The 12652-nt window shown below is 36.6% G+C and overlaps 1 long non-coding RNA gene across 1 annotated transcript; it reads left to right on the forward strand.

Annotated features, from left to right (window-relative positions):
* The first annotated feature begins 10654 nt into the window (after positions 1-10654).
* LOC127967745 (uncharacterized) lies at positions 10655-11473 on the forward strand. Its single transcript, XR_008155810.1, has 3 exons — positions 10655-10731; positions 11097-11146; positions 11258-11473. It is a non-coding gene; the product is annotated as an uncharacterized LOC127967745 (long non-coding RNA).
* The last annotated feature ends 1179 nt before the right edge of the window (positions 11474-12652 follow it).

Raw genomic sequence — 12652 nt, forward strand, 5'->3', positions numbered from 1 at the left:
AAAGTTAAGGACCACAGCTCTGATTGTTTGTTTTTTACCGGGAGCGAATAACTTTCTGCAAATGGCAATAGGACCACTGGGAGGAGCCAGAGGAGCTTGATTTTTTTTTCACAGATTATCTGTCTCATATTCTACTGTCAGGACATAATGACAGGTTTAATAAATATGTAAAAAAATATTTTTTTACAAAAGTTCCCTACAGCACCTTTAAAGTGGTAAAAGTCCACTTATAAGTGGTAATAATAATACTAATAATTTTTTTTTTCTCTGAAACAGCCATTAGATTTTCTTTGCGCTATTTTAATTGTAATATCAGTTTGATTATGTTGATGGTATTATACAGCTTTTGATAAGTAACTCTGTAACTACATATCAACTAGCGGTCATTAGATTATTAGTATATCTGCTACTGTAAATATATTCTAACACCTTATTTTGATGCTCAACCAACAGATAAACTGACTATTGTCTGTGCAAGTATGTCTTACATATTCCACCATATTAGATTCAACCATTCTAGAGAAAACTAATACTCTAATGAGAGTTAATTGACATGCAGTTGAAAAGTTGTTTATAGTCGATTGATTAAGGGGACAATCAAAATAAAATGTAACCATATAAAACATTGTTTTTATTTTTTCAGTTGGAGTATTAGGCTTGCATTAATTAATTAACATTAGCTGCACAGAAACACTCAAATAACACTCAACATCTAACCACTCACAAGTAAGATACTGTGCAGATCTTAAATAAACAATGTCAAGATATGATACAGTCCATTATACTGTAAATGAAGTAGATGTAATATGGTGTTCATTGTGTGTTATAAATAATCATAGTCTTAAACATAAAACTGGAAATACATAAGTATTATGATGTATTATAATTGTTGTTATGATTATTCATTATTTTGTACAGTGTCCCAACTTTTTTGGAATCTGGTTTGTGATGAAAAAAAAACATAAATTCATATATAATTTCATGTAATGTTCTGGAGTCATGTGGAACCATTTTACATTTAATCATGAAAAATCAAAAGAAAAAAAAATTAAATCAAATCATTACATCTTTTTTTCTTTTGACAGGCTCATGGCTTTCAGTAGTGCTGGTTTTCACTGGTATTGCTTTATTTCTGTCTGGACTCATAGGATTCATCTGTCTGTGCCGCTTTACCAGTAAGTACAATGTACAGTACATGTTTATTTGTGCATAAACTGAACTCCATGATACAGTAACATGTATGATAATAAAGTCTGTATCTCTGCAGGTTCTGCTGATGTTCTCACAGAGGTCAACTACGTCTCCTACCAGATGGAAACAACATCTCTTTTAACTTGATCTGTGTGTTCCGCAAAACATGGATGACCTTTTTACTTTCTTCACTTGTTGCCTCTGAAGAACAAAAATATGTACAGAAAGATAATACAGCATAAATCAGTTGAATTAATATTCTGATCAGCAGGCCAGACAGAATCTGTGAATTAAGATTTTGGGAAAAATATATATTTTATATGGGTGAAATATGTTAAATGTAACTGAAAGCATCTGAGAGTCATCTGTGGAGTTCAGTGATGCTGAATCAGTCTGAGAATAGCAACTGGTACAGATTTAACAAATTTTAAATCTAATTCATGTAGTTTTTGGAATACTTTTTAAATCATATATTGTAATATATACATGTACACAAAGTTGCAATTTGTTATAAACTATTTCACAAAATTAGCATAGTGACTTTTTAAGTTGTATCATCTTCTCTGTCAATTGTCTGATCAATGAGCAACTAAAGCTCTTTACTTTTATAAGCATGTTTTATGCATTATTGTGCAAACATGTACACAATAAAGTGACTTTAAAGTGATTAATGTATTCCACAGTCTTAATTTGATACTATGATGTAAGGGAAACCATGTCAATTTAGCTCAAAGGAAATCATTTAAGATTTTAAAGGGAATTTGAACAGAATCACTGTTTTACGGCTGATCACTGAGACGCCCTGCGATTCACTGAATGAGCCGTTTAACATCAAATCTCTATATAGTGAAAACACTATCAATTAGCACAGTAACAAGATCAGCAGTTTAGGACATTAACTTGTTAGCACATGTGGCGAGTGGGGCGGGGCCGAGAGGCGTGGGAACGAGGAGTGAGGCCAGGTGTAGTGATTGGAGATGAGCTACACCTGAGCCCCACCGCTAGTATCGAGTCCCACGTAGGAGATGGAAGGATATAAAACTGGAGTGACGACCGTGAAGGACGAGAGAGGACCAGGCCTGGGACATTACTTTATGTTTTGGCTTTTATTTGTGCGCACCAGTCGTCCGTGAGGGGCTGGTGCGCCGTTTTGTATTTATTTATGAATTATTAAAATGCTTTTTGATTGTGCGCCGGTTCCCGCCTCCTTCTTCCCGATGAATATGGAGATTTGTTTGTTACAGTGGTGCCGAAGCCCGGGAGAAGGAGGGACGCGCTGCTGAAGATCCCTCGCCGCTGTGGTGAATCCGCGGTGCCCTCGAGCAGGCGAGGTATGTGCCGCCAGGGACGCTCGAGGCGGTGGGCTGGAGCGAGTTGCCGGGGACGGGCGAGCTCGCTGCCGACCGCCCACGACAAGGAGGGGCGGCTGCCGTCCGTGAGGGAGCGGAGGAGTCGGCGCCGTTCGCCAGGGGGCCGGAGCCTGCCGCCTCCGTGACGGAATCCGGAGGGGCAGGGAACGGGGGACTCCTGCCGCTGCCCAAAATCGGAGGAGCCGTCGCCGTCCATCGGGCGGCGGAGGAGTGTCGCGCCGTCCGCCGAGGGCCGTCCAGTGCCACCGCCAGGCACCGCGGAGGAGATCACCCAGCTGGTGGAGGGCCGAGCAGCAGTGCGTCTGGGAACCGGATTTTTTTTTTTTTTTCCTCTCTCCCCTCTCTCGTCCTTGTCGCTCCTCCTTCCATCTCCTTTTCTCTCGCCTCGTCTGTCCTACCCCCAGGTTCCTGCAGGTCCCCGTGAGCGGTCCCCCCCGGAGGGAAGGGGGGGGGGGGGGGGAGTAGAGCGCAGTCTCGAGGGTACCCCCCGGCCTGCGAGGGGCGATGGGGGTATGTGGCGAGTGGGGCGGGGCCGAGAGGCGTGGGAACGAGGAGTGAGGCCAGGTGTAGTGATTGGAGATGAGCTACACCTGAGCCCCACCGCTAGTATCGAGTCCCACGTAGGAGATGGAAGGATATAAAACTGGAGTGACGACCGTGAAGGACGAGAGAGGACCAGGCCTGGGACATTACTTTATGTTTTGGCTTTTATTTGTGCGCACCAGTCGTCCGTGAGGGGCTGGTGCGCCGTTTTGTATTTATTTATGAATTATTAAAATGCTTTTTGATTGTGCGCCGGTTCCCGCCTCCTTCTTCCCGATGAATATGGAGATTTGTTTGTTACAGCACACAACACAAGATACTTCTCTTTTCAATATGAATGCCATTATTAGATAAATCTAAGACATATAAACTAATCTAACACATAAGCACACGCACTCACACATTCACACAAATTGCAGGAAGAGAGAACGTTAGGGAAGAATGAGTTTAAGAGAATGGAAATATGGAATCCCATGTTTACAGCAATATAGGTGAAATTGCAAAGACATGAACAGCCATCAATCACGTAATTAGCCCTCGCATTGAGTTCCTCAATGAGGTTAAAATTATATTAGATACACCAGTATAGATCAGAGTCTGGAGGTTACTTGCATCTCCTGTGTAACGGGGTTCCTTTTGTTGTCGTTGAAAGGGGTTTCCCGATGTCGCTGATTGGCTGAAAGTTCAGTAGTCGCTGAAGTGACGTCTTGGGAAGCCTGTGGTTGGGCGTTGGCTGATGATGCAGAGTTGTATGGACTGGTTGTAGTTGAACGGGCACTCGATGTCAGACTCGGAGACACAGCGTTACAAAACTTAATCTCAGAACACGAAACTCTCAATGGAAAAGAAAAGAAACTAAAGTAAAAGAACAGAAGTAAAGTGTGACAAGACTATGTGGCGTTTCATCTCATCGTGGCTAAGTAGCAGCAGGCGTGCAGGCCGACACACGCTGGAACCACGCTAAAAGAATGCTAGTGATGCCTAAAAGCAAAATCAAGGAGCAAAAGCTAAAAGCCAGCTAAAAGAAAAATTTGATGGTGTCCTGAGTATTTAAACTGGCACCTCAAATGTTGTCTTGACCAATTAGATATTGTCTTTGCTCGAGGTATCATAAATCACATGTTATCTTATCAAGCACGTGGTCCGAATTTTCCCACTCTTGCAGGTTATAATTTTGGACATGATTCCTGTAACAAGAATATGATACATTTGACAAATAACTGATGGTCAGGAATGTTTCAAGCAACCAGATTGAAACACATACATACTAAACATGAATATGAACCCTTAAGGCTGGTTCACACGGCAGGATAATTAGGCCGATTTTAGCCCCGATTCACCCCTTCCGACAATCTTAGGATGCTCCGATTATCGTAAAATAATCTGATCAAATATTCCTGCCGTGTGTGTTGTGTTAAGACTGCTCTCCTCTGCTCGGAAGAACGTCGGGACCGCTCCGATCTCAAATCGGGGATATCCAACATGTTGGATTTATTTGGCCCGATTTTCTTCTATTGTGTGGTGTCCCCCGAGGACAAACAATCACGCAGCCTGTGGACTGTGGCGTGTAGCCAATCAGAAAGCGAGGTGACGAGGCGGTGAGGAAGTACCGGGAAACAAAATCAAAACAGCCGGCGTATATAATAAAACAAATATAACAAATACAAATAAAGTCGATGGGCATAACTACATCCACAACTGCAGTCCACCAGAGTACATGGAAACGAATATATGAACGTTTATTTCAACGGTTATTAATCTGTGTAGTACGTAACAACATTTCTATGAGATAAAACAACAACTTAACTCCATATCATGATGGAGGCAATTCAATAATTTTTAAAAGCCATACACAATATTTTAATTAGAAACATGATAGTCAAATGTGTGGGTTACATATAAATTAATATGGAGTTAAGCAATATTCATTTATAAGTCTTTTTGAGTTCATTTTGGTGCATCTACATCTTTAAAAGGTTTCTGTGCCATTCTCTGACATAAGGACGCTCTGTGGAGACCAGAGGTTAAAAGGCCCCCCTTAGGAATTTCAGTCTGGTTCTTCTAGGTGTGTGTGTGGGGGGAAGTTAATCCAATCCAACGATCTTGTGATTATGATTTCATGGGTTTACATGTGATGGTTAGGCTGTGCATCTCTTTGACCATCAATCTTTTTCTGAATTGCAATTGTCAATAATTGTTCTAATGGTGTTAATGTTGAAAGTTGTTTTGTGAAAGAGTTTGTTGGTTAGTGGACTTGCTTCAGACTGTGATGCCAGGAGTTGATTTACAACATCCTGTTTCCTTTCTGTGGAATTCATCTCATTTCAACCATGCTCCCGATCAAATCTTTAATTTGTCTGGTTCGGGTCTGATACGCTAGAAAGATCTAGTCTGTTTCAACTGTAAATATTGTACAGGTTACTTTTACAAAACTACCTTCCTTCTTTTAGTCTTTGCTCCAGATCTGTCATCTGTTAAAGTGAATATAGCTGTACATGTGGTCTCACGATCTGTGTTCACCTTCACGATTGACCACACAATGCATTAATAGTTTTTGGTCTGATGACCATTTCCTAATTCACTCTTTGTGAGAGTCTCATTCAGTCTGTTTTCTCACACTCGCTGTAATGGAGTTGTTCATCTTCATAGTTTTTCAGCTCCTGATGGAGGTTCAGTCTTACAGTAAGTGATGTCTATTGTTTAATTTTGATTAAATACTGTATGTCCACATTTGTCTAACCTATTTCAGCATTTGTGTTCAGTATGTTTTATTAATATTGCACACACTTGATCCTACAACTTATCTTCTTTTTAGGTGTATTAGTTTTACATTAGCCATGTCATGAAAATTCATTACCTGATTGCAATAACCTGATTAAACATTTCCTAGAAATTCCTAGAAATAAGAAGCTTTTATTATATATTTTTTATTATTATATGGATTTTGACAATTATTTTAATGTTCCCCAAGGCTCACTTATAATGTTAATAATGTTTTGTGGGTGCTGTTTTTATAGCATCAAATAACTAAAACCAAACTTCTTAGAAAAATACCTAAATGACAAAAACCAAGAAATATTTACTTTTAATTTGTACATGTAAGTACATTTTCATACAAATTATTTATTGTTAAGTCTTATTATTTAAATGTTTTTTTTTTCTGTTCTCATGTCAGATGTGTATGTATGTATATACCAGGAGCACCTCGTGTATCTGCGCAGATCTGACGAATAAAGCTAATTCTGATTCTGTTTTTTTTTTTTTATTTGGCTCAAACTAAAATTAGAATTTTTTATCCTGAATCATGATCCCTGTCTATGATTCCTGAGTCTCTGTTCATGGACATTGCTCATGTTCTTGCTCAGTGTTCCTTTGTTATTTACCCGTGTTTGTTTTTTTTTGTTTTGTCAATAAACTATGCGCATTTGGATCCACCTCACTTCGTCTGTGTCCCAGCATAAAAGAATGAAGCAAACAAGGGTAAATAACAAAGGAACACTGAGCAGGAGCAAGACCAGAAATCTTAGACAGGAACATCAACAACAAAACATGAGGGGAACAAGGTCACAAACAAGACAAAGCTACAAACTAAGAGTCCATGAACAGAGAAATAAGAAACACAGACAGGGATCATGACAACCTGGTGAGGGCAGGGTTTATAATCTATACTAGTAGTACTCAAGCAGATGTCTAGAGCCTCAAACACTGCACATTTTACATGTCTTCTGACACAATCATTTTATAATATGTAGGATATGTAAGTAATGAAACATTATGTTTTACAAAGATTTCCTATATGCAAAAGGATCAAGGCAAATTTGATTTATCATATCGTGACGCCTTTAAAGTAATGAATAAATAAATAAATAAATATGAGAATGACTGATTGATCTGTTTTGTTGCAGAATTTCCTAGAGTAAAAGTATCTCCAGATGTCATAAGAGAGTCCAGCTCAGTGAAGATCAGCTGTGAGACAGATCCACGTGTTTCAGTGATTGAATGTTACTTCTTCATAAACAGAGAAGAGAAGAAAATGAAAAGCAGTTCATCATGTGAGCTGGATCTCACTGGTGCTGAAGTGTTCAGATGGGCAGCTGTAAAATCACCTGAATCACTCAACATTATCTGTTTCCACACAACGACAACTGGTCCAAACTCAATCATATCATCATCTGATTCTGATCCTGTCATAGTGATGGTTCAAGGTGAGATATTTCACTGCTGTTCTTGTGTATTAGAAACTTTTCCAGTGTTTTTACTGATCATGGATTATTCAACGTTACACAGATTCACTTCGATCAGTTTGTGATGATGATGTTACACCTGTAGGGCACTTCTGGATAGATTGGATAATATTTGTAAAGACCCTTTTAATAGACTTTAATAGTACATATTACTACCTTATGGTTACACATTACTACTTAATTTATAATTGTTAATAATAATGTTTGTGTTGTTGTATTTTCTCCAAAACGACACATTACTAAAGAACAGACAATATTTGTATTATTATTACTTAAGGATCTGTATCTCCAACAAGCAAGTTTTGCTTTAAAGTTTGATAATAATGTAATATCACTCTCTATAATGCTGATAAATTGTCTCTTCAGCTTTAACATCAACCACCACTGAATGGAGTGATTGAGTTTATAAATCAGTTATTCTAACTCTGATTCTGAATGTCCTCAAAATGAGAATCATTCTCTCCAGTTCATGATTTGTTGAGCATTTACTATATACTGTATATGGTATATCATCACACATTTCACAATGTCTTTTCATCAGTATTAACTGTCAAGTCCATTTCTGAAATCACAACATACAGTAAAACTAGTAAGTTGCTAATAATAGCTTTAATGATTATTTTAGATTAAATCTCATCAACTATTTCCTTATTAAAACTGATTGCCCTTTCAATGTTATTTATATATTAGCAGATCTCCAAACCAAGATAAACCTGCCAACCAGTACAGGAAAGGAAAACATGAGTAAGTTCATCCACTCTTCCTTGATGGTAAAAGTTGCCTGTAGAATTCATATGTTGGATTCAAAAGTTTAAATATAGCTGGGAATTATTTTCAAAGTTAACTGGTATATCAGAATCTGTAAGTTAGCAGTTCCTGAATAAAAGCAGTAAACACAGATAATTCAACAACGGCAAGTCTCAGGTCAGACTGCACTACATGACTTTTGCCCAGATTTACAGCCTGGATACATTGATTCTAGTTGGCTAAAGCCAGAGCACATTTGTTTTCGACAGATTTAATAGGAAATCATATAGCGATGATGGACACTTCATTTTTTTGTTTCAATCTGAGGATATCAAACATTTTTGATATTTTTGAGCTGATTTTAGAGCACAAAAGCTGTGTCCCAATTCAGAGGCTTTGTCCTTGAAGAAAACAGTAATTAACACGTATTTGACCTGATTGACCTGATAGTGTAAACTCTCATGTAGTCGAATGCAAACCACCACTAAAGACCACCTTCTCTCTTCAAACTGATCTGAGTCTTAAACTTTAGAGGATGTATTAATGAAGCATGAAAGCAGATGGGATTTAGACTTTGCAGACTGAATTTATACGTCTGGTTTGAACGTGAAAAAAATGACAATATTCTCTTACCAGTCCTGATTCAAACACAAACTAACACTGAATATATTATTTGATCATTACACACAATAAAAATAAAACAAAATCACTTCAATTATCACGTTGACTGATGTATCTACAGTGTCAATATTAAACATGATAATACACATAAACATGTATTAAAGTGTTTGTCTTGTTTTGACACAGAAATATTGGTGATAGTGCTCGTCTCTATTGGTGTTGCTGTAATTTTGTCTGGATTCATGGGACTCATCTGTCTCTGCCGGTCTGCATGTAAGTATTTTAATGTCAGTTTATTTATAATACACAACAGAAATTCGACCAAAGTGATACACAGCAGTATAATGCAGTTTAATGATTTCTAGGTAAAAAAAGAAGAAAACCAGATGCGCCCATTCAAGAAACTGGAATAGTGAGTATTCCTGCATTTAAAATCTATAAAATCATGAGTTAACAAATATATTTCTAATATATCATAGTGAATAAGAATGCCTGAAAGGAGTTTGACCTTTGTTACTGGTTGTTATTTAGAGTTGTTCTGGACCTCCAGAGACATATTCTCTGATCACTTCTGTACCAGAAACATCTCAGCCCATATCTGCAGGTAAGAGAACACTGTTCTCAGGAAATTATCTCAGATCATTTAAAAACATAGTAGCTCACCAGCAACAGATACTTATAGTTAGAAACATTGTTCAGAGACCACAGCTTCTCACAGCCATTTCTTCAGCAGATCAGTATTATTAGCCACATCTTCTCTTAAAGGAACAGTTCACACCAAATCATTTACCATATGCATCTCATAAAAGTACTGACTACTTAAGTTTTATATTTCAAGTCTTCAGTCATTCAAGTCATATGAAAATATTTTGCCTTTATCGTGTAGATTGCTGCAGTGTTGATGTATTTTTGGAGGCCAATCCAGGAGTCAGCATTTTTTTTATTATGAAGCCTATAATCCCCAGAAGTTTAAAGCTATAATCATTTAAACTATAAACTATATATAATATATAAGCTATAAACAAGATATACCATGACTGGATGAATTCAAAGTCACCACTTAGCTTCTGACAGCTCTTTCAGTTTTTTTATTTAAAAAAAAATAAATTTTAAAATGAGTCAATAAAATAGGGCAGTTGAAGCTGCGGTAGGTAACTTTTGACGCTCTAGCGGTTAATAAACAGAACTGCTTGCGTCTTGCGGAAGAACATCGTAGCCGGAACTACTTCTCTCTGTTTATGTCTATGAAGAATCACAAAGGTACTGGGTTACTCCGCCGCGGTATCCCTGAAGCAATCTAAAATAGTCCAAATATAAAAACTTATTATAGGTGCACCCTAGTGATTCAGGACAAGCCAAAAACACGGTTTGGAAAATGGATTCATGGTGTACTCGCTTATATAAATTTTGCTACATTTTGAACATAAACAAAGTTACGGACCGCAGCTCTGATTGGTTGTTTTTACCGGGAGCGGATGACTTTCTGCAAATGGCAATAGCACCACTGGGAGGAGCCAGAGGAACTTGATTTTTTTCACAGATTATCTGTCTCATATTCTACTGCCAGGACATAATGACAGGTTTAACAAATATGTCAAAAACATATTTTTACAAAAGTTACCTACTGCAGCTTTAAAGCTAATGTTTGAGTAGATGAGTTTACCTGTTCAGTGTTTCTTTGCCACTTTTTAGCAACCATCTTTTTCAAGACAAATGAAAGCCTTGACAAAAGGCTCACAAGGGCTTATTTTATGTTGTAGACTAAAGCATGGAAACATCTTGAGCTTGTGTTAACCACGGGGCCTAATTTATGGCTTTAAAAAATAAAAACAAAAAGATTTCAAAAATTAAAAAAAACAAAAAAACAATGACTTTTGGATAGTGCAAAAATGCTGCTTGACCCTCTTCATCATGCTGTTCTTTCAAATGCCCCGAATACCCAGAGTCACATCAGGACAGCACAGCAGATCCCACAAAACACATTACATCTGTAAATGTTCTTTACCAGCCCTCGGGTAAGGAAATGTTTCTTTGTCATATCATGATGAGGATTTTAATCTGTCTCTTTCTTTTTTCACTTATGAGTTTATATATATCAAAAATCAAAACTTCCTCACTAGCACAAAAGCTACAAGCCCGAATTTAGGTTCTAAAAAACCTATCTGCCCAAACACTTGCTCTGGGGGAAGTGGTGCAAATATTAAATTAATTACAACACTGTTGCACAGAATGAGTCTGAGAAGAGATGATTCTGCTGTGCAATGTGTCAAAGTTTAAAATATATGTGGTAAAGTTAATAACAGAGACCTTTGTAATCCAGGCCAACACATATTTATTAAATTGATATGACTGGTTTAAAGGGCTCTGCATTGCATTACAGATGTTTTGATCAACAAACAACAGAAACAGGGAAATCCAGAAGAAAATGAGGTATGTATGTTTGAACACTTTCCCACACCAAACACACATAAAAACATATCTGTTCATCTTAAATAACACATTTACTTACTTTCTTTTATTCTGTCTTTCTTCCCTCATAAGAATGTTTATCACCTGTACAGCACGATCCCTGAAAACTAGTTCACTCAAATGCAGACGATCAAGCCTAGAGTTTGCTGAAGATGTCTTGTTTCATTATGTACTCGCAATGAAGTATCTTTACTTGCAGACAAACATATTTTAATTTTCATAATTTATGTAACCTTTATTGAGAGGATCTTCTGTGGCAAGGCCCACTGGCATAATACTTTTTTTTTTTTTTTTTTTTGCATAAACACAATTTCAGTATGTATATTCATGTATGCTGAATGTTTTATAGAAATTTCATGCTCCCTTGCAAAAGGCTTTTTTTTTTTTGTTGGTATTTTAAAAATACAAAAATACAGTAGTTTATTTTGATACATGGTCTGGCTGGTGTATTTTGTAGTTTATTTTTATACACTTAATATTAAGGTATTTGGTATTTTATATTAAAATACCGTCTGATGTATCTTTGCCCAACCCTGTGTACAGAAACATAGCATATTCACAGTATAGAAAATGAAGAAATTTATTTTATATTAGTAAAATGTATTACATGGAGCTAAAAGTGCCTTCAGATTATACAAAATATTAGATAAATATGCAATTTATCAAACAAATTGTCATAATGTCCAACTCATTTAATCTGTATTATTTTCTTTGTCAAACTACAGTCCACTAAATGTCCAGTGACTGATCAATACTGCACAAATTTATAATTAGCTGATATGATTTTTGCACGTATTCTTGTATCTTAGAAAATGACCAGTGACTGCAGGGCTGCTAATTATTTGCATATTAATTAACGATCAAGGGAATTTTGATTTCTCATGTCATGACCACTTTAACATTGTTTTTGAAAACAATGAATTATGATGCATCATAAATACATATTTAAGGGCATTCCATTAAGTCCCAGGGTGATTACTCTTGTAATTATATTTAATTTAAATATATATATATTTTTTTATTTTCATTTGCTAATCAAAACTAGCCAATGTGTAAATGTTGCTTCTTTTATGATAGATTTAAAAAGTAGATTTAGAGATATTTGTTACCAAATAATGTACATTCTCTTACACCCACAATCACACTAAAAACAATATTTTTCACTGGTAATTTCTGGCAACCACAGCAGCAGTGTTGTTGTTTTTTTAACCATAAATTTAACAGGATATATTTATTTTTTTTTACGGTGAAGTGCCATTTGCACTGAAAAAGCAATTGTAAGTTGCTTTGGATAAAAGCTTCTGCTAAATGAATAAATGTAAAAAATTTAAACGCAAGAAGCTACATTTATGATACAAATGTTGTCAAATTGTATTATTCATGACTTGTGCCTAAATAGAGAATCTTAAAACAGAATCTAAATATCTTATTATTGCTAATATATATATATATATATATATATATATA

Source organism: Carassius gibelio, chromosome B11 (assembly GCF_023724105.1).
Source record: "Carassius gibelio isolate Cgi1373 ecotype wild population from Czech Republic chromosome B11, carGib1.2-hapl.c, whole genome shotgun sequence".
Taxonomy (NCBI): domain Eukaryota; kingdom Metazoa; phylum Chordata; class Actinopteri; order Cypriniformes; family Cyprinidae; genus Carassius; species Carassius gibelio.